Here is a 17,536-nt window from a genome sequence, read left to right on the forward strand (position 1 = left end):
CTGGGCAAGTCTTCACCCTGTTTGTCTCAATTTCCTCATGCAGAAAATGAGCCGGAGAAGGAGCTGTTGAACCACTGCCATATCTTTGCCAAGAAAATCCCAAATAAGGTCATGAAGAGCTGGGCGTGTTTGAAACAACTGAACAACCACCACAACAAATGTTGGGCATTAGAAATTCCCTTCACTTTAAAGGGGAATCTCTTGGCAGGGGGATGCCCACAGGAGAGATGGGGTCAGGCAGAAGCATTCCTCCAGGGCATGCCCCAAGAGAGAACTATGAGACTCTGTAGGGTCTGGTTTGAGAAGAGGCAAAGAATGGAACTTTTGATTACCCCACCCTTAGAAAATTATGGGATTTTATTGAGCAATATCCCCTAAACTAGTTTAGAGCAAATGAGCTATTGATATTGATAAATTTTTCATCTTCACAATATTTGAAACATTTCAGTTTTAATCAGTCTCAGTTCCAATTAAGAGCTTCCCAAAATACTTTTTCTAAAAAGTCCTTTTTCTTTCTTTTTTTGAAGAGCAATGGGGTTAAGTGACTTGCCCAAGGTCACGCAGCTAGGTAATTATTAAGTGTCTGAGGCCAGATTTGAACCCAGGTACTCCTGACTCCAGGGCCAATGCTCTACCCACTGCATCACCTAGCTGCCCATAAAGAGTCCTTTTTCTTTTCCACTAATGTGGAGATACCCTATTGTGTGTGTCTTTTCCTACATCTAACATTAAAATATTAAGGGATCTGTTTTGTTGTACTCTAATACTTTCAATTCCTATTTGGGGGCTCAACCTCTGGGGTTCTAAGGCTGGTCAGCTAAGGGCCAAAGGTCCTCTGTAAGTAAATATTCAACTAAATTTATATCATCTCTCCTTTAAAACATCCTAAAGATTAGCTGATTATCAGTAACTGACATAATCCTAAGAATGTAAGTGAAAATAGGCTTACTCATGAGTAAGTCATAAAGTCATAAAGGACTGGAGAAAAAGAATTTTATAATACTAAAAAAATCTCAGTTTGGCAGCTATAGTTTCTTTTTGCGTTAGAGAAACTAAGAAAAGAACCAGGGACATGTCCACTTTGGCCTCCTCCAGTCCTTCCTTCTATCAGTGCTGTCTCCTCCCCCGGCCTTGTTCTAGGTATATTTTATTTTAATAAATTAGAAAATAATAACTCATCTTTGGGAGAAGAGAGTGACAGAGTCCCCTTCCAAGTTCTTTGTTGGTGAGTTATGAGGTTTTAATAGCCTTGCTGCCAGGGTGTTGTGAAACTCTGGGACGGGGAGAGGAAGGAAAACCTCTTCTAGCTGAAGGAGGGGGCCGTTTAAAATCATTTGGTGACTCATGTAATTGCATCTTTTAATGCTATTTTTCACTGTGTAGGACCTTGTGAAGAGGATGTAGAAATTGCAATACAAAGTTAAACAGGTTTCTTGGTCTGGTGACTGAGGAAGGCAAGCCGCTCCCCCCCCCAGAACTTCTATCACCAGGTAGACTTCTTAGTTCCTAAGGGGGTCACTGTGGCCCAGAGAGGAGAATAGATTCAATGGGGCAAGGGGCCGTTGCTCCAAGCACCACCCTAGTGGCGACTTGCAGGACAGTCACTTGTCCAAATTGTGTAGCTGACATTACAGAAAAAGATCTTTATGCCCAAGGTGACCCTTGACCAAGGCCGAACTACTCCCTAGTTCTCAAGCCATAGATCCCTCTAATACCATGGCCTACATCAACGAAACCGCCCCAGTAGGACCCACTCACCTATATGGACTCTGATGGAGGATGGGGCTGAGTCCCGTCTCATTGTTGTCCAGACTAAGCAGGGATGTGGCAAATGGATGAAATTTTAAGGATATGAGAAAAAATAACAAGAATCTAGCTCTAAGCTGCAATTTGTGGAAATTTTGCTATTTGAGGTAAAATCTGTGGAGCTAGAATTTGAGATCAACTCCTAAATTTTGATTTCATACATATCTGACTTCTCATAAGGCACTACTCTATCACTTAAGGATAATGTCACCAGCTCAATAGGAGTGGCATCTGCAAAGTCATCCTGAAGCAGAATAGACCTTAGGAAGACTGAGGTAAGGGGCCTCCTGACTCAGTTTCCCATATAAGACATTTTCCTACCTGGTTAATTATGAGTCTGTGACATCCTGTCTTGCCAGCTGAAACAACGCAATGTCTTAGTTTTTCTTCTAGAGTTTAAAGACAAGTATATAAGAGATGACTTCTATTGGTAACTATTAAGGAATATCTGCTAGTATAGTGCTACTGAAGTGAGAGATCATTTTGAATTGTCATTTGAACCACAAATAGAGACCACAACATCCTTTTGTTTTGATAATATATATATATAGATAGATAGATAGATAGATATGATTATGTCCACATAAGGGTTGAATTAGTGAGAAATGTGAAACCATTTTCAAAATTGGATTAAGAATTTTACATGAAAATGGTTTGAAACATTTATCTGATAATATTGAGAAGGACCCAGTCATTTTTCAATTCAGGGACTCATGAGTCCCTGAACTCTGGTTTTCTGACTCTTTCAGTAATGATTCCCACATAATAAACAACAGCAACAACAAAAAAGCAATCTTTTACAAGAGTTCTAGAAATCTAAGGGACATACGGGTTCCTATAAAGAACAGACTTTCACCTTGCCAGCCTGGCTTATGTCCAAGTGGCCTTGCTTCTAAAGCCAGCGGGCTAATTTCTGAATTTGACAAGAGGTGGATAGATTTAAAGAAGCATACCCCCCCCCTTCTGCTTACAGGGAAGGTCATGTGAGCTTTCATCTTCTGATTCCATTTGTGAGGTCTCCCCCATTGGAGGGCGAGCTTCTGGAGAGCAAGGACCATCTTCCTTTTGGTTGGGGTTCAGTGGACACAAGGCCTCAGTAATGGGGTCACCCTGCTGGGCAGGATCCTGCAGATTTAACCTCAGGTGGGCACTGACACCTCACCTGGCTTGACTAAAGTCTTCACCCTGAATTCCTTAGCACTATGATGGGGGTGATGGGTGAGGGTTCGAATTTCACAATGACTCACGACTCCGGGTGCTAAGGGACAGATAAGTTTTATTTCACAGGTGCCAGGGTTTTCTCCCTAATGGACAAACAAAAGGGGGAAAAACTGGGATTTCTATAGAGATTCAGGGGATGGCCTACATGCTGGGAAAGGTGTGGTGTCAGTGCAGGTACAATGAAGGGGATCATGTCAGGGTACTAAAGGGTAACAAAAGGCTTATTTGGGGATACAAAGAGCATCCAGTTCCTTATCATGTTGGACTGCCACCTCTGTTTCCCTCTCCTTGTGGGATCCGGCAGCAGCTGAAAGACAGACTTCACAGGTGACTGTTATCAATTTAAGGTCTAGTAGAAGGAAGGACTTTTCTCAGGACTGTTTCTAGTATTATAAAAACACCCCCCCCAAATAACCAAGCCAATATAGCTCATGATGTAGTCCACCAGAGAAAGGCACAGAACTTTATTATTTGCTTTCTGCCTAGCATTTCCAAGTCAACAACTGAACTTCTGGTGGCTTCTTCAACCTTTTGATGTCACAGTCATTCCATTTTCAATACTCCTTCAAAGAAGACTAAGATGACCTGGGACATAACAGCAACAGAAGGGAACTCCTGGAAGGGCCTTCAAAGGGCTCTCACCCCTGTAGGGTATGTCTGCCTTTGTGTTTGACTTGCTGGGGAGAGAAGAAAAAGTGATCTGACCAGTCAGTTTACAAACCTTGCATACAAACTCAGTTCTGTTCAGAAGCCAATTAAAAGGCTTTTCTTCACCATGGAGCACCAGACAAGAATTTTCAAAAGAGGAGAGCAGGACCCTCCACTCTGTGTCTCTCCTCCAAAAGTAGGCTCAATAAATCTACAGGAGGGTCCTTTGCTCTTACCCCCAGGGCGGAGTCCATATCGGCCAGTCTTGTTTTATGTTTACATGTTATGGGAGTCTAGTGGAATGTAAAAGCCTTGAGGGCAAAGATGACTTCATTTCCTTCTCTGTATTCACAGTACCTTGCAGGGTAAAATTTTGAAATATGTAGATAGATAGAGATAGTGATAGAGATAGATAGATAGATAGATAGAGATAGATAGAGATAGAGATAGAGATAGAGATAGATAGCTAGAGATAGAGATAGACATAGACAGAGATAGAGATAAAGATAGTGGTAGAGATAGAGATAGTGATAGAGATAGATAGCAATAGAGATAGATAGATATAGAGATAGAGATAGGTATAGATATAGATAGATATAGATACAGATAGATATAACTATAGATATAGATATAGATATAGATTAGATATAGATATAGATATAAACATGTTCTGAAATTTTGACAAGAAGAGAAGTTGAGGGGCAGCTAGGTGGCACAGTGGATAGAACATTGGCCCTGGAGTCAGGAGGACCTGAGTTCAAATGCGACCTCAGACATTTAATCATTACCTAGCTGTGTGACCTTGGGCAAACCACTTAACCCCCATTGCCTTGCAAAAACTTAAAAAAAAGAGAGAGAGAGGAGTTGAGTCCACTGGCCCACAGCTTCCAGACTCCATCCTTTTACTTAAAAAACAACACCAAACATCCCCCAGATGGATATCATTTGACTTTGTGCTCAATAAATGCTTGTTAAATTGAACTGAGAAAAGATCAGAGGCCAAGAAGAATAACAAAGAGAACAAGGGTTAGGAAGCTCTTATGGCGGTAGGAAACTCAAGACACAAAGCCAGAAGGAGAAACAAAAATGATTCCAAAATCTTTATCAACAAAACCTCAACGAAAACACAGTTTGGGAACAAAGTAGAGCCCGAATTCCTGGGAAGGGATAAAATAAGAGTGTTTCTTAAAGGAGCTAGAATTGATTCTATAACTGAAATGAGGATGCATAAGCAAACAATTGAAAACTAAAAGTGTACTCATGGGAAAAGTGGAAATGAAGAAATGAGGAAAACTGAATTGGAATAAGAATAACCACCTTGACATGGGGAGAAAATTATGTCAAATGCTACAGGGGAAAAATATGAATCTTTAGTGAAAGAGACTTCTAAGAATTCTTGAAGAAAAGACCAGAGCTGTATAGAAACTTTGCTACACAAAATACTGATCAAGAGAAACCCCAAAAGGTAGATATAAATGAACAATCTGCCAAGATATTAGATCCCTGCAAGCCAATTCCCTCCCTTTGAAATTAAACTGTTTGATTCCTGACTTTCTTGTCTCTGACCCAGCCATCCACCGGTTAGAGGCCAGTTTGGTCCAATTGACACTCATAAAAGACTAAACAAGGATGAATTCTTTTTTTTTAATTTTTATTAAAGATATTATTTGAGTTTTACAATTTTCCCCCAATCTTGCTTCCCTCCCCCCACCCCCACCCCACAGATAGCGCTCCGTCAGTCTTTACTTTGTTTCCATGTTGTACCTTGATCCAAATTGGGTGTGATGAGAGAGAAATCATATCCTTAAAGAGAACAGAATTCTCAGAGGTAACCAGATCAGACAATAAGACATCTGGGTTTTTTTTTCCCTGAATTAAAGGGAATAGTCCTTGTACTTTGTTCAAACTCCACAGCTCCTTATCTGGATACAGATGGCACTCTCCTTTGCAGACAGCCAAAAATTGTTCCCAATTGTTGCGTTGATGGAATGAGCAAGTCCTTCAAGGTTGAACATCACTCCCATGTTGCTGTTAGGGTGGACAGTGTTTTTCTGGTTCTGCTCATCTCACTCAGCATCAGTTCATGCAAATCCCTCCAGGTTTCCCTGAAATCCCGTCCCTCCTGGTTTCTAATAGAACAATAGTGTTCCATGACATACATATACCACAGTTTGCTAAACCATTCCCCAATTGAAGGACATTTACTGGATTTCCAATTCTTTGCCACCACAAACAGGGCTGCTATAAATATTTTTGTACAAGTAATGTTTTTACCCTTTTTCCTCATCTCTTCAGGGTATAGACCCAGTAGTGGTATTGCTGGGTCAAAGGGTATGCACATTTTTGTTGCCCTTTGGGCATAGTTCCAAATAGCTCTCCAGAAGGGTTGGATGAATTCACAACTCCACCAACAGTGTAATAGTGTCCCAGATTTCCCACATCCCTTCCAACAATGATCATTATCCTTCCTGGTCATACTGGCCAATCTGAGAGGTGTGAGGTGGTACCTCAGAGAAGCTTTAATTTTCATTTCTCTAATAATTAATGATTTAGAGCATTTTTTCATATGGCTATGGAGTGCTTTGATCTCCTCATATGTAAATTGCCTTTGCATAGCCTTTGACCATTTGTCAATTGGGGAATGGCTTTTTGTTTTAAAAATATGACTCAGTTCTCTGTATATTTTAGAAATGAGTCCTTTGTCGGAATCATTAGTTATAAAGATTGTTTCCCAATTTACTACTTTTCTTCTGATCTTGATTACATTGGTTTTATCTGTGCAAAAGCTTTTTAATTTAATGTAATTGAAATCATCTAATTGGTTTTTAGTGATGTTCTCCAACTCTTCCTTAGTCATAAACTGTTCCCCTTTCCATAGATCTGACAGGTAGACTAGTCCTTGATCTTCTAATTTGCTTATAGTATTGTTTTTTATGTCTATGTCCTGTAACCATTTGGATCTTATCTTGGTAAAGGGTGTGAGGTGTTGGTCTAATCTAAGTTTCTTCCATACTAACTTCTAATTATCCCAGCAGTTTTTATCAAAGAGGGAGTTTTTATCCAGGTGGCCTGACTCTTTGGGTTTATCAAACAGCAGATTACTATAATCCTCTCCTGCTTTTACACCTAGTCTATTCCACTGGTCCACCACTCTATTTCTTAGCCAATACCAAACAGTTTTGATGACTGATGCTTTATAATATAATTTTAGATCGGGTAGGGCTAAGCCACCTTCTTTTGCACGTTTTTTCATTAAGCTCCTGGCAATTCTTGACTTTTTATTTCTCCATATGAATTTACTTACAATTTTTTCTAACTCATTAAAGTAATTTTTTTGAATTTTGATTGGTAGGGCACTAAACACATAGTTTAGTTTTGGTAGAATTGTCATTTTTATTATATTAGCTCTCCCTATCCATGAGCAGTTGATATTTGCCCAGTTATTTAAATCTGATTTAATTTGTGTGAGAAGTGTTTTATAATTGTTTTCAAAAAGATCCTGAGTCTGTCTTGGCAAATAGACTCCCAAGTATTTTACACTGTCTGAGGTTACTTTAAATGGGATTTCTCTTTCTAGCTCTTCCTGCTGTTTCTTGTTAGACATATATAGGAAAGTTGAGGATTTATGGGGGTTTATTTTATAACCTGCAACTTTGCTAAAATTGCTAATTGTTTCCAGTAGTTTTTTAGATGATTTCTTGGGATTCTCTAGGTAGACCATCATGTCTTCTGTGAATAGTGAGAGTTTTGTCTCTTCCTTCCCTATTCTAATTCCTTTAATTTCTTTTTCTTCTCTAATTACTGATGCTAACATTTCTAATACAATATTGAATAGTAGTGGTGATAATGGGCACCCTTGTTTAGCCCCTGATTGTCGAGTCTGGAGGAGGGAACTCAGGCCGACATCAAAATGATGCATAAGCTGGTTCATTTATTGATCATAGGATACATACTTTTATACTCTACATTTACGTAACCTATTACATAAGCATTTTAGCAAGCATTTTTTTCACATGCATACCTTGTGTATGTCTCAGGTGATTGTTTTGAGAACCAAACAGTGTTTTGATAAACAGAGTGAAGACTGTTTTGAGAACCAAACAGTGATTTAATAAACAGAGTGCAGAAGGTAATTATCTCAGAATGCGCTATCTATCTGAGCCTGGGAATACACCTTGTTAGCTCAGACATGCAGCTACTCCCTTATCTAAGCTCTGAAGTACATCTTGCTTGTTAAAGCACATAACTATTTCTGTGTTAACCCTTCATAGCTCTTAGCCTGGAATACATATGACACAACACCTGATCTTATTGGGAATGCCTCTAGCCTCTCCCCATTGAGTATAATGCTTGTTGATGGTTTCAGGTAGATACTGCTAATTATTTTAAGGAACAGTCCATTTATTCCTACACTCTCTAGTGTTTTTAATAGGAATGGATGCTGTATTTTGTCAAAAGCTTTTTCAGCATCTATTGATATGATCATATGGTTTCTGATAAGTTTATTATTGATATAATTGAGTATACTAACAGTTTTCCTTATATTGAACCAACCCTGCATTCCTGGAATAAATCCTCCTTGATCATAATGTATTATCCTAGTGATGACTTGTAGTCGTTTTGCTAAGATTTTATTTAGGATTTTTGCATCTATATTCATCAGGGAAATAGGTCTATAATTTTCTTTCTCTGTTTTAACTCTTCCTGGTTTAGGTAACAGTACCATATTGGTTTCATAGAAAGAGTTAGGCAGAGTTCCATCTTTCCCTATTTTTCCAAAGAGTTTATATAGGATTGGAACCAATTGTTCCTTAAATGTTTGGTAGAATTCACTTGTGAATCCATCAGGCCCTGGAGATTTTTTTTTAGGTAATTCAATAATGGCTTGTTGAATTTCTTTTTCTGAGATAGGGTTGTTCAGGTATTTAATCTCTTCTTCATTTAACCTGGGCAACTTATATTTTTATAAATATTCATCCATTTCACTTAGATTATCAAATTTATTGGCATAGAGTTGGGCAAAATAATTTTGAATTATTACTTTAATTTCCTCCTCTTGGTGCTGAGTTCACCTTTTTCATTTATGATACTAACAATTTGGTTTTCTTCTTTTTTTTAAATCAAATTGACAAGAGGTTTAATCAATTTTATTGTTTTTTTCATAATACCAACTTTTGGTTTTATTTATTAATTCAATAGTTTTTTTTGCTTTCAATTTTATTAATTTCTCCTTTAATTTTTAAAATTTCTAATTTGGTATTTGATTGGGGATTTTTGATTTGTTCTTTCTCTAATTTTTTCAGTTGCATGTTTAGTTCATTGGTTTCCTCTTTCTCCAATTTATTCATATAAGCATTTAGAGCTATAATATATCCCCTGAGAGTTGCTTTGAATGAATACCATAGGTTTTGGTATGTTGTTTCATTATTATCATTATCTAGGATAAAATGGTTAATTCTTTCTATAATTTGCTTTTTGGTCCACTCATTTTTTAAGATGAGGTTATTCAGTTTCCAATTTGCTCTGGGTCTATATCTCCTTGGCCCAGTATTGCATATGACTTTTATTGCATTGTGATCTGAGAAAGATATATTCACTATTTCTGCCTTTCTGCAGTTGATCATTAGGTTTTTATGTCCTAGTACATGGTCAATTTTTGTATAAGTTCCATGTACTTCAGAGAAAAAGGTATATTCCTTTCTAACCCCATTCAGTTTCCTCCATAAGTCTACCATATCTAATTTTTCTAACAATCTATTTACCTCCCTAATTTCTTTCTTGTTTGTTTTATGATTTGATTTATCTAGATCTGATAGCAGGAGGTTGAGGTCTCCTACTAGTAGAGTTTTGCTGTCTATGTCTTCCTGTAATTCTTTCAGCTTCTCCTCTAAGAATTTGGGTGCTGTCCCACTGGGTGCATATATATTCTATATTGAAATGACTTTATTGTCAATGGTACCTTTTAGGAGGATAAAGTTTCCTTCCTTATCTCTTTTAATGCTATCTATTTTTGCTGCTGCTTTGTCTGAGATAAGGATTGCTACCCCTGCTTTTTTTACTTCAGCTGAAGCAAAATATATTTTGCTCCAACCTTTTACCTTTACTCTATATGTATCTCTCTGCTTCAAATGAGTTTCTTGTAAGCAGCATATTGTAGGATTCTGGTTTTTAATCCACTCTGCTATTTGCTTATGTTTTAAGGGAGAGTTCATCCCATTCACATTCAAGGTTATGATTACTAATTCTTTATTGCCCTCTGTGCTATATTCCCTCTGTTTGTATTTTTCCTCCTTTCCCCCCTTTTATCCATATTCCCCAGTATTTTGTTTTTGAATACCACCCCCTTCAGTGTGTTTGCCCTCCTATAGCACACCCTCCCCTTTCTTTCCCCTTTCCCTATTCCTTTCCCTTCCTTTTGTTATTTCCCCTTCTTTCCTCCACTCCCCTTCCCTTTCTCCATCCCCCCTCCCCTTTTCCCCTTTTACTTCTTGAAAGGTTAGATGTTTTATAAGTTAACTGAGTATGTGTAGGTTGACTTTAAGCCAAGTCTGATGAGAAGAAGATTCAGGTGTTTCTCCTCTACTCCCTTCTTCCCCTCAATTACCATAGGTTTTTTTGTACCTCTTAGTGTAATGAGATTTGTCCCATTCAGTCCCCTCCCTCCTCCCGTCTCTTTCCTGTCCCCTTTTTTAGGGAGGTAGTGTATTTTTTTTTAGATCATTCTATCTAAGTCATAGAAAATTCTGAGTGTCTGTCCCTTCTAGTTCAGTATATTCTGTTGAGTAGAGTCAAAACTCCTGAGAGTTATTAGAGTCTTTCTCCCAAGTGGAGTTAAAGCCAGTTACATCCCATTAGATATCAGTCTCATGGATAGGTCATGGATGTCCATCATTTCTGGCTAGGTATATTCTCTCTGTTAGAGTTACATTTCTCAGGATTTATGAGAGTCTCTTCCCCCCTGCCCCATGCTGGGATATAGCCAGTTTCAACTTGCTGGATTGTATTTTTTTCCTTTTACTGACCCCCCCCTTTTTTTTACCTTTTCATGTGTCTCTTGAACCTCCTGTTTGATGTCCAAATTTTCTGTTTAGCTCTGGTCTTTTCATCAGAAATTTTTGGAATTCTTCCATTTCGTTAAATGTCCATCTTTTTCCCTGGAAGAGAAGGCTCAGCTTTGCAGGAAAGTAGATTCTTGGCTGCATTCCAAGCTCCCATGCTCTTTGAAATATCTCGTTCCAGGCCCTTCAAGTTGATGCAGCCAGGTCCTGCGTGATCCTTACTGTGGCTCCTTGATATTTAAATTTAGTTCTGGAGTTTGGCCATAACATTCCTTGGTGTTTTCATTTTAGGATCTTTTTCTGGTGGGGATCGATGTACTCTTTTTTATAACTACTTTGCCCTCCAATTCCATGATGTCAGGGCAGTTTTCTATCACTAGATCCTGTAATATTAAGTCCAGGCTTTTTTTCTCTTCTGTGTTTTCAGGAAGTCCTGTAATTTTCAGGTTGTCCCTCCTCGATCTATTCTCAAGGTCAGTGGTTTTGTTGATGAGGTATTTCACATTTGCTTCTATTTTTTCTATTTTTTGATTTTGTTTAACTGACTCTTGCTGTCTCATGGAGTCATTAGTTTCTGTAGACTCCATTATTTTTTGGGGGGAGGAGTTTTCTTCATTAACCTTTTCCAATTGGTCAATTCTACTTTTGAAAGAGCTTTCCATTTGACCAATTGAGGTTTTGAGAGAATTAATTTCTTTTTGCATTTGCTCATTTGAAGATCTGAGAGAATTGTTCTCATTTTGCAAGGTATTCATTGTCTCCCCCAAATTTTCCAGTTGATTTTTAAACTCCTTCCTTATTTCTTGAAGGAAGTCTTTCTGTGCTGGAGACCAGATTGTATTCTCCTCAGAGGTTCCAGGTCTCTCTGGGTTGGGGTCTTTCCCTTCCAGGAATTTTTCTATGGATCGACCTTTCCGCTGACCCTTCTTCATTACGCTAAGACCTTGAGTTGGGGGGGTGGGGCTGGTTCCCCTGGGCTTGGGATCTCTAAAGGCTTTACTGAGTGCAATTTCTCTGGCTGGCCAGTAGGAGGTGCTGGTTGCCCTCTCTGGGGTGTCTGTGACCTTGGTTGTGAGGCCTTCTCGCTTTGCTTGAGGGAGGGCATTGGAGCTACTGAATTCTTTTGCCTTCACTCCATGGTGGGCTTTACCCTGGCCTGAGGTCATTCCTCAGCTGGGCTGGTTCTTTTGCTCACACACCTGGGCCTGAGGCAGAAGTGATTTGCATTTGTTTGAGAAGAGGCCTCAGTGCCCTGGAGGCCTGGGCTCAGAGTGTCTCAGCCCCGAGGAGCCCAGGGATGGTGTCCGCAGCTCTCCTGCACCAGACCTCTCCCCGCGGCCCCTTCCCCAAGCTCCAGGGGGACAGCCCCAACACCAGCGCCTCTGCTTCCCCGCGGACCCAGGCCCCCTGCGTCCAGCCCCACCGCGGCTCCAGCGGGTCCGGCTCTCGGGCCCTCAGACTCCCGGGTCCGATTCAGCTGTTGGTCTGGCTGATCTTCCCTGGGAGCTCAGACTCACCTGCCGGGACTCAGCCCAGGCTGCTGCGGGAGACGGATCCTGAGGTAGATGTTCCTCTCCTGGCTTTTCTTTCTGGCTTTCCTGGTTCAGATTTCTTCTAAGAGGTTTGTTTCACGTGATAGATGGGGAAGAGATCAGGAGACTTTAGAACTGTGCCTGGCTTCTCTCCACCATCTTGGCCGGAAGTCAAGGATGAATTCTTAATAAAATAAGGAGATGATCCTTGGATACTCTCCGAACCCAATCATCAGAGCTCATAGGAAAAGCCTAGTAAGACTGTGGGCCTTGGAGTGGATTTTTCATTGTTTTGATGTTCTTTAAAAAAGGAAAAAAAAAGGGAGGGGGAAAGGAAGAGGGATGGGAGAGGTCATCTCATAATTGGAATGCCCAGAAGACTAGACAAACAAGGAGGAGTCAGGAGGACCTGAGTTCAAATCCTAATTACCCAGCTGCGTGGCCTTGGGCAAACCACTTAACCCCATTGCCTTGCAAAAAAAAAAATCTAAAAAAAGCAAAGAGGAAAATTTGGGGACTTTGATCTGAACTGGTCCAAGGGGAGAATCATTATACAGCTGAATCAGAGAGGTTAATGAGTGTGAGGCTGACGCAGGAGAGTTTAAGTGCCAAGCAAAACAAACTCTATTAGAAGGTGAGCCATGAAAAGCTGAAGAGAAATGATTAAAAAGGGAAGAAAAGACTAGGAAGAATCTGCAATGGCATCTGGGGAAGGAGCGCCGGTGCAGTCTGAATGAGACCTAGAATCTGGACATGCTCCTTTCTTACCACTCTCTCTTTATAAAGGGGTCCATGGCAATGACCAGTCATTCATGATGAAACATGCTACCCACCTTCTGACAGAGGTGATGAACTCAATAGGTGATGAAGTCCAAAACTTTTTTTTTAACGGTCAATTCAGAACTTGGGTTTGTTTTAAGAATTTTGTTTTCTTTTATCTTCCAATCGGAATGGGGTGGGAGGCAAAGAAGGGAAATGTTTGGTCAACTGAAAGAAATCTAATGGACACCAGATATTGTTTTGTGGACAAGTCACTGACCAACTTAGATTTTCATAAACACAATTTACAGAAGTTGGGTAAAGGGGCTGGAAACTGAGGGTAAATGCAAACTTGTGGCACTGTGTTGTCAGGATCACGTCAGCTGATTCTGAGCAGAGAAAGGGAAGGAGAATGGACAATAAAAATGTCTATATTTTCTCCCTATATTGGGAAGATGAATAATTATAGAAGGGATAGGATGATGGCTAGGGGTCGATGGGACACTGACAACTGATGACAGAGAGAAGGGAGAGCTGCTCAGTTTTTCTTTTACTTCTTTTTTTACTGTCAAAGAGAATTATATTTGGACTGGAAAGAACAAAATAAAAAAATGTCCAATGGGGAGTCAAACCCCTGGAAAGTGGGGAAGTAGGAGAGGACCCAGCGGTCCTTGTTCAGTTTGCCTTGGTGACTTTTGAGTTCAGGGAGAACTGTGAGGAGGGATCGCTGAACCACAGTCACTGATCTTGGAAAGAGCAAGGAGAACAGGAAATGAATCACAACACTAGAAAAGGGCAAATCAGGTTTTGTTTTTTAAATAAAAGTAGTTTGAAAAGTATAGGCCACTGAACTTGAATTCTAGTCCTTTCAGAATTCTAGACCATACCATTTTACATTTTTTGAATGTTTGATCTTTTTATACCAATTTAGTTTCCAAATATATTCTACCCCTTCATCTCCAGAGAGCCATGGTTTAGCAAAACTAACCAAAATGTTAATTAACCAATCTAACAATGCTTAGTCCAAGTACCAAACATGCAGCCCAGGACCCCCATATTGCCTGTAAAACTCTCAAATGCTGCCCAAATCCAATGATAAAATAATTGGGAAATCTTAAACAAAATAAATAAAATATATGGAGCTACAGAGATCCTTACTATAGTTTAGTGACCCCTGTTTCAATTTGAATTTGACAGAACATATCATGAAAGGGATGGTTAGTGGCCATCCAGAAAGGGAAGCAGATGAAGCATGACTTCTTCAAGAAAAGCTCAACCATGTTCAATTTTGATCTATTTTTAGCATGGTTACAAATGTAAAGCCTATATCAGAGGGAAGAGATGGAGGGAGAAAAATTGTAAAACTCAAAACCTTGCAAAAGAAAATCATTGTAATGTAGTAGGGAAAACAAATAAAATATTTACATAATAAAAAGAGAAAAGATCATGCCAACCAACATCAATGCCAACGAGTTATTAGAGGGGGTAGATTGGGGAACTATTGCAGGTGTAGCTTACCTAGATTTTAGCGAAAAGAAAAAAAGGAACACGGTCTCTTATGTTATTCTTGTGTACAAGATGGAGGGATAAGAGCTAGCTGATAGTAGAGCTAAGATTCTGAATGCTTCAATGTCAACTGGGCAGGAGGTCTCCAGTGGAGACATATTTTTTTGTATTTTTATTAATGACTTAGGTGAAGGTATCGAGTCCATGCCCATCAAATGGACATAACAGGAAACAGGGTTAGCAAACACATTGGATGCCACAGACAGGATTCCAACAGATCTCAACAGTCTAGAACATTGGATTGGGCTGAATTATAAAATTTAAGAGGATTCTATGTAAAGTGCTCCGAGAGGGTTCAAAGTCAACTTCCTAAGTGCCAGAGGGGACAGTATGGCCCTAGAGTAAGTCACTGGAAAAGATCTGGAGGTCCGAGTGGCCTTCAAGCCTGAGTCACTGGATTTGGGAAGTGGGCAGTACCTCAGAGGCCACAGCCCCAAGCTCAGAAGAATGTCCTCTACAACACACCTGTAAATTGAGAAAGCAGTGATGAGGAGCCCACTACCTCCTGTGGCCTTCCATTCCACTTTGGGAAAGCTCTGGTCGGTGAGTTCTAACTTAAAATCTACCTTTTGGGGTGGCTAGGTGGCGCAGTGGATAAAGCACCGGCCTTGGAGTCAGGAGTACCTGGGTTCAAATCCGGTCTCAGACACTTAATAATTACCTAGCTGTGTGGCCTTGGGCAAGCCACTTAACCCCATTTGCCTTGCAAAAAACCTAAAAAAAAAATCTACCCTTCTACCTGGAGCATAGGACCCTGGATCTGGGTCTGGAAGGACCCTCAGAAGTCACCTGCTCCCAGCCCTTCATTTCACAGAGAATAAGTAATTAGGCAGCGTTAGGCCTGGAGTTAGGAAGATCTGAGTTCAAATCCAGTCTCAGACACTTTCCTAGCTGTGTGACCTTAGGTAAGTCCCTGAACCTCTGCTTGACTCAGTTTCCTCGTCGGTAAAGTGGGGATAACGACAACACCTGCCTCTCAGGGTGGTTGTAAGAAGTCAAATGAAATAATCATTGTCAGATGGAAGAGCAGGTGTTAAAGAAATGTTATTGCTATTGCTAAAATTCATCACAGGTTACGTTAGGAGTGGCCTCCCCTCCTCAGAGTCCCTGGGTGTGTTTTCCAATGGACCACCTAACTTCATCCTTATTGCTTCAGGTTCTGCCTGTCCCCATTCCCATTCCCTGGAGCCCAGCTTGTGCAGAAGAAAATCCCCTTCAAAGACATGAGGTCCTGAGTTTGCTCTTCTCCGGGCTGAAGATCCTCACTCCTTCCTAAACTCAACCTCCAGCTGGCAGAAGGGCCCCCCCAGAGCTCTGAACATCCTCCCTCCCCCAGAGGCCCAGGAGCCCTTATTGCCTTTCCTCCCCAATTAATAACTTCTATTTAGGACTTCCTGCCCTCCCCAGAATCATTTCTGCCTTCCCCTCCCTGCTTCCTAATGACCTCCTTTTCTGTAACAAAGGGAGATTTGGGTCCAACCCAACTGATGAGGCAAATGGGGCTGCCATCTCATGTACCCTCCAGGTGAGGCAGGGGGCTCTCTCCTCGTTCCTCAGTGTATCTGAGCCACTTGATCATAATTACTGCATGTGTCTGAGCTGCCAGGTGGGGCATTGCCCCTACAGCCCTTCCAGACAACTGAACCCAAGCTTGCCAACACCAGTGCAAGATGGCGGGAGATCACCCACAGGAATCGGATCTGGGTGAGAGAGGCCACAGAAAAAGCCTCGGGCCTGTCCAGATACTGGCAGGTGGTTTCCTGTGCCCTCTTCTGAGGATGTTCTTAAGTCAACACCTGGAGCTGAGGGAGCCAGATGAAGGAACTGTCAGCGAGGCCTCTGGGCAGTAAAACCAGCCAGGTGAGCCAGGTAAGTGGAGGCTGGCCCTGGGTGAGTGGGGACTGGCCTAGGGGAGTGGAGGCTGGCCTAGGGCAGAGCCTCAAAGCAGGAGAGGCTTGGTTGGACCCAGGCCCTGGACCACAGTTCCTCCTGCCATACCCAGGCAGGTATGGTGCCCAGGTGCCCAGCCTCCAGTTCTACTCCCTGCCCAAACCCTTGCCCCTGCTCCCAGAGCTTTCAAGTTCAACAACTGTTGATTAAATGCCTGCTGTTTGCAGAGCACTCTGGTGGGGGAAGGGAGCAGCTCCACCCGCCAGGGCCCTGCCAGGGCCCGGCCAGGGCCCCTGCTTTCGGTGGGGGAGGTCAGTGTGGAGGGAGAAGTAAGACCCCAAAGGACAAGAGAAAGGCACCAGAGCAGGCCGGATCAAGCTCTGTGCTGGGTCCAGGTGCAAGGAGGGAGGGCAGGCCTTGGGCCCCAGAGCAGGCAGGGCATCCCAGGCCGGGAGCCGGGTGAGCAAAGGCCGCAGGCCGAGGTCCCTCGGCCCAGAGGCGGCGGACTTAGGACCCGAGCAAAGGCCTGGAGGTGGGAGCTGGAAAGGTGACCTCCTACTGCAGGACGGGGAGCGGGACCTGCGCACCAGACCGGCCTTGCTCAGGGTCCCAGTGGGTCTGGCCAGTCCTGGGCACAGCAGAGACTGGGGGCATTGGGCATGGGGCCTGGGCTCTGTTGGTGAGTCCTCCATGGGGGTCACAGACCTTCCCTGGCCCTCAGCTTCTTTTTTTGTTTTTGCCGCAACGGGCCGGAGGCCGCACAGCTAGGTCATTACTGAGTGTCTGAGGCCGGACTTGAACTCAGGACCCCCTGACTCCAGGGCCGGGGCTCACCTAGCCGCCCCCCTCAAATTCTTCTTGGGTCAAAATGATAATTGAATGTGGGACTGGGGGCCTGGGGGGGCTTCCCAGTGTGCCTGGAGGAAGCCCCACTCACGGCCCCCCCTGCTCCGTTGGGCGGCCCCGCCCCGCTCCCCAGCTGCCTGTCTCTTTAAGGGGGCGGAGCTGGGAGCGCCGTCTTCCCGGCCCCGCCCAGCCGCCAGGGCGGGGCCCCGG

The sequence above is a fragment of the Macrotis lagotis genome, chromosome 2 (genome assembly GCF_037893015.1).
Source record: "Macrotis lagotis isolate mMagLag1 chromosome 2, bilby.v1.9.chrom.fasta, whole genome shotgun sequence".
Classification (NCBI taxonomy): Eukaryota; Metazoa; Chordata; class Mammalia; order Peramelemorphia; family Peramelidae; genus Macrotis; species Macrotis lagotis.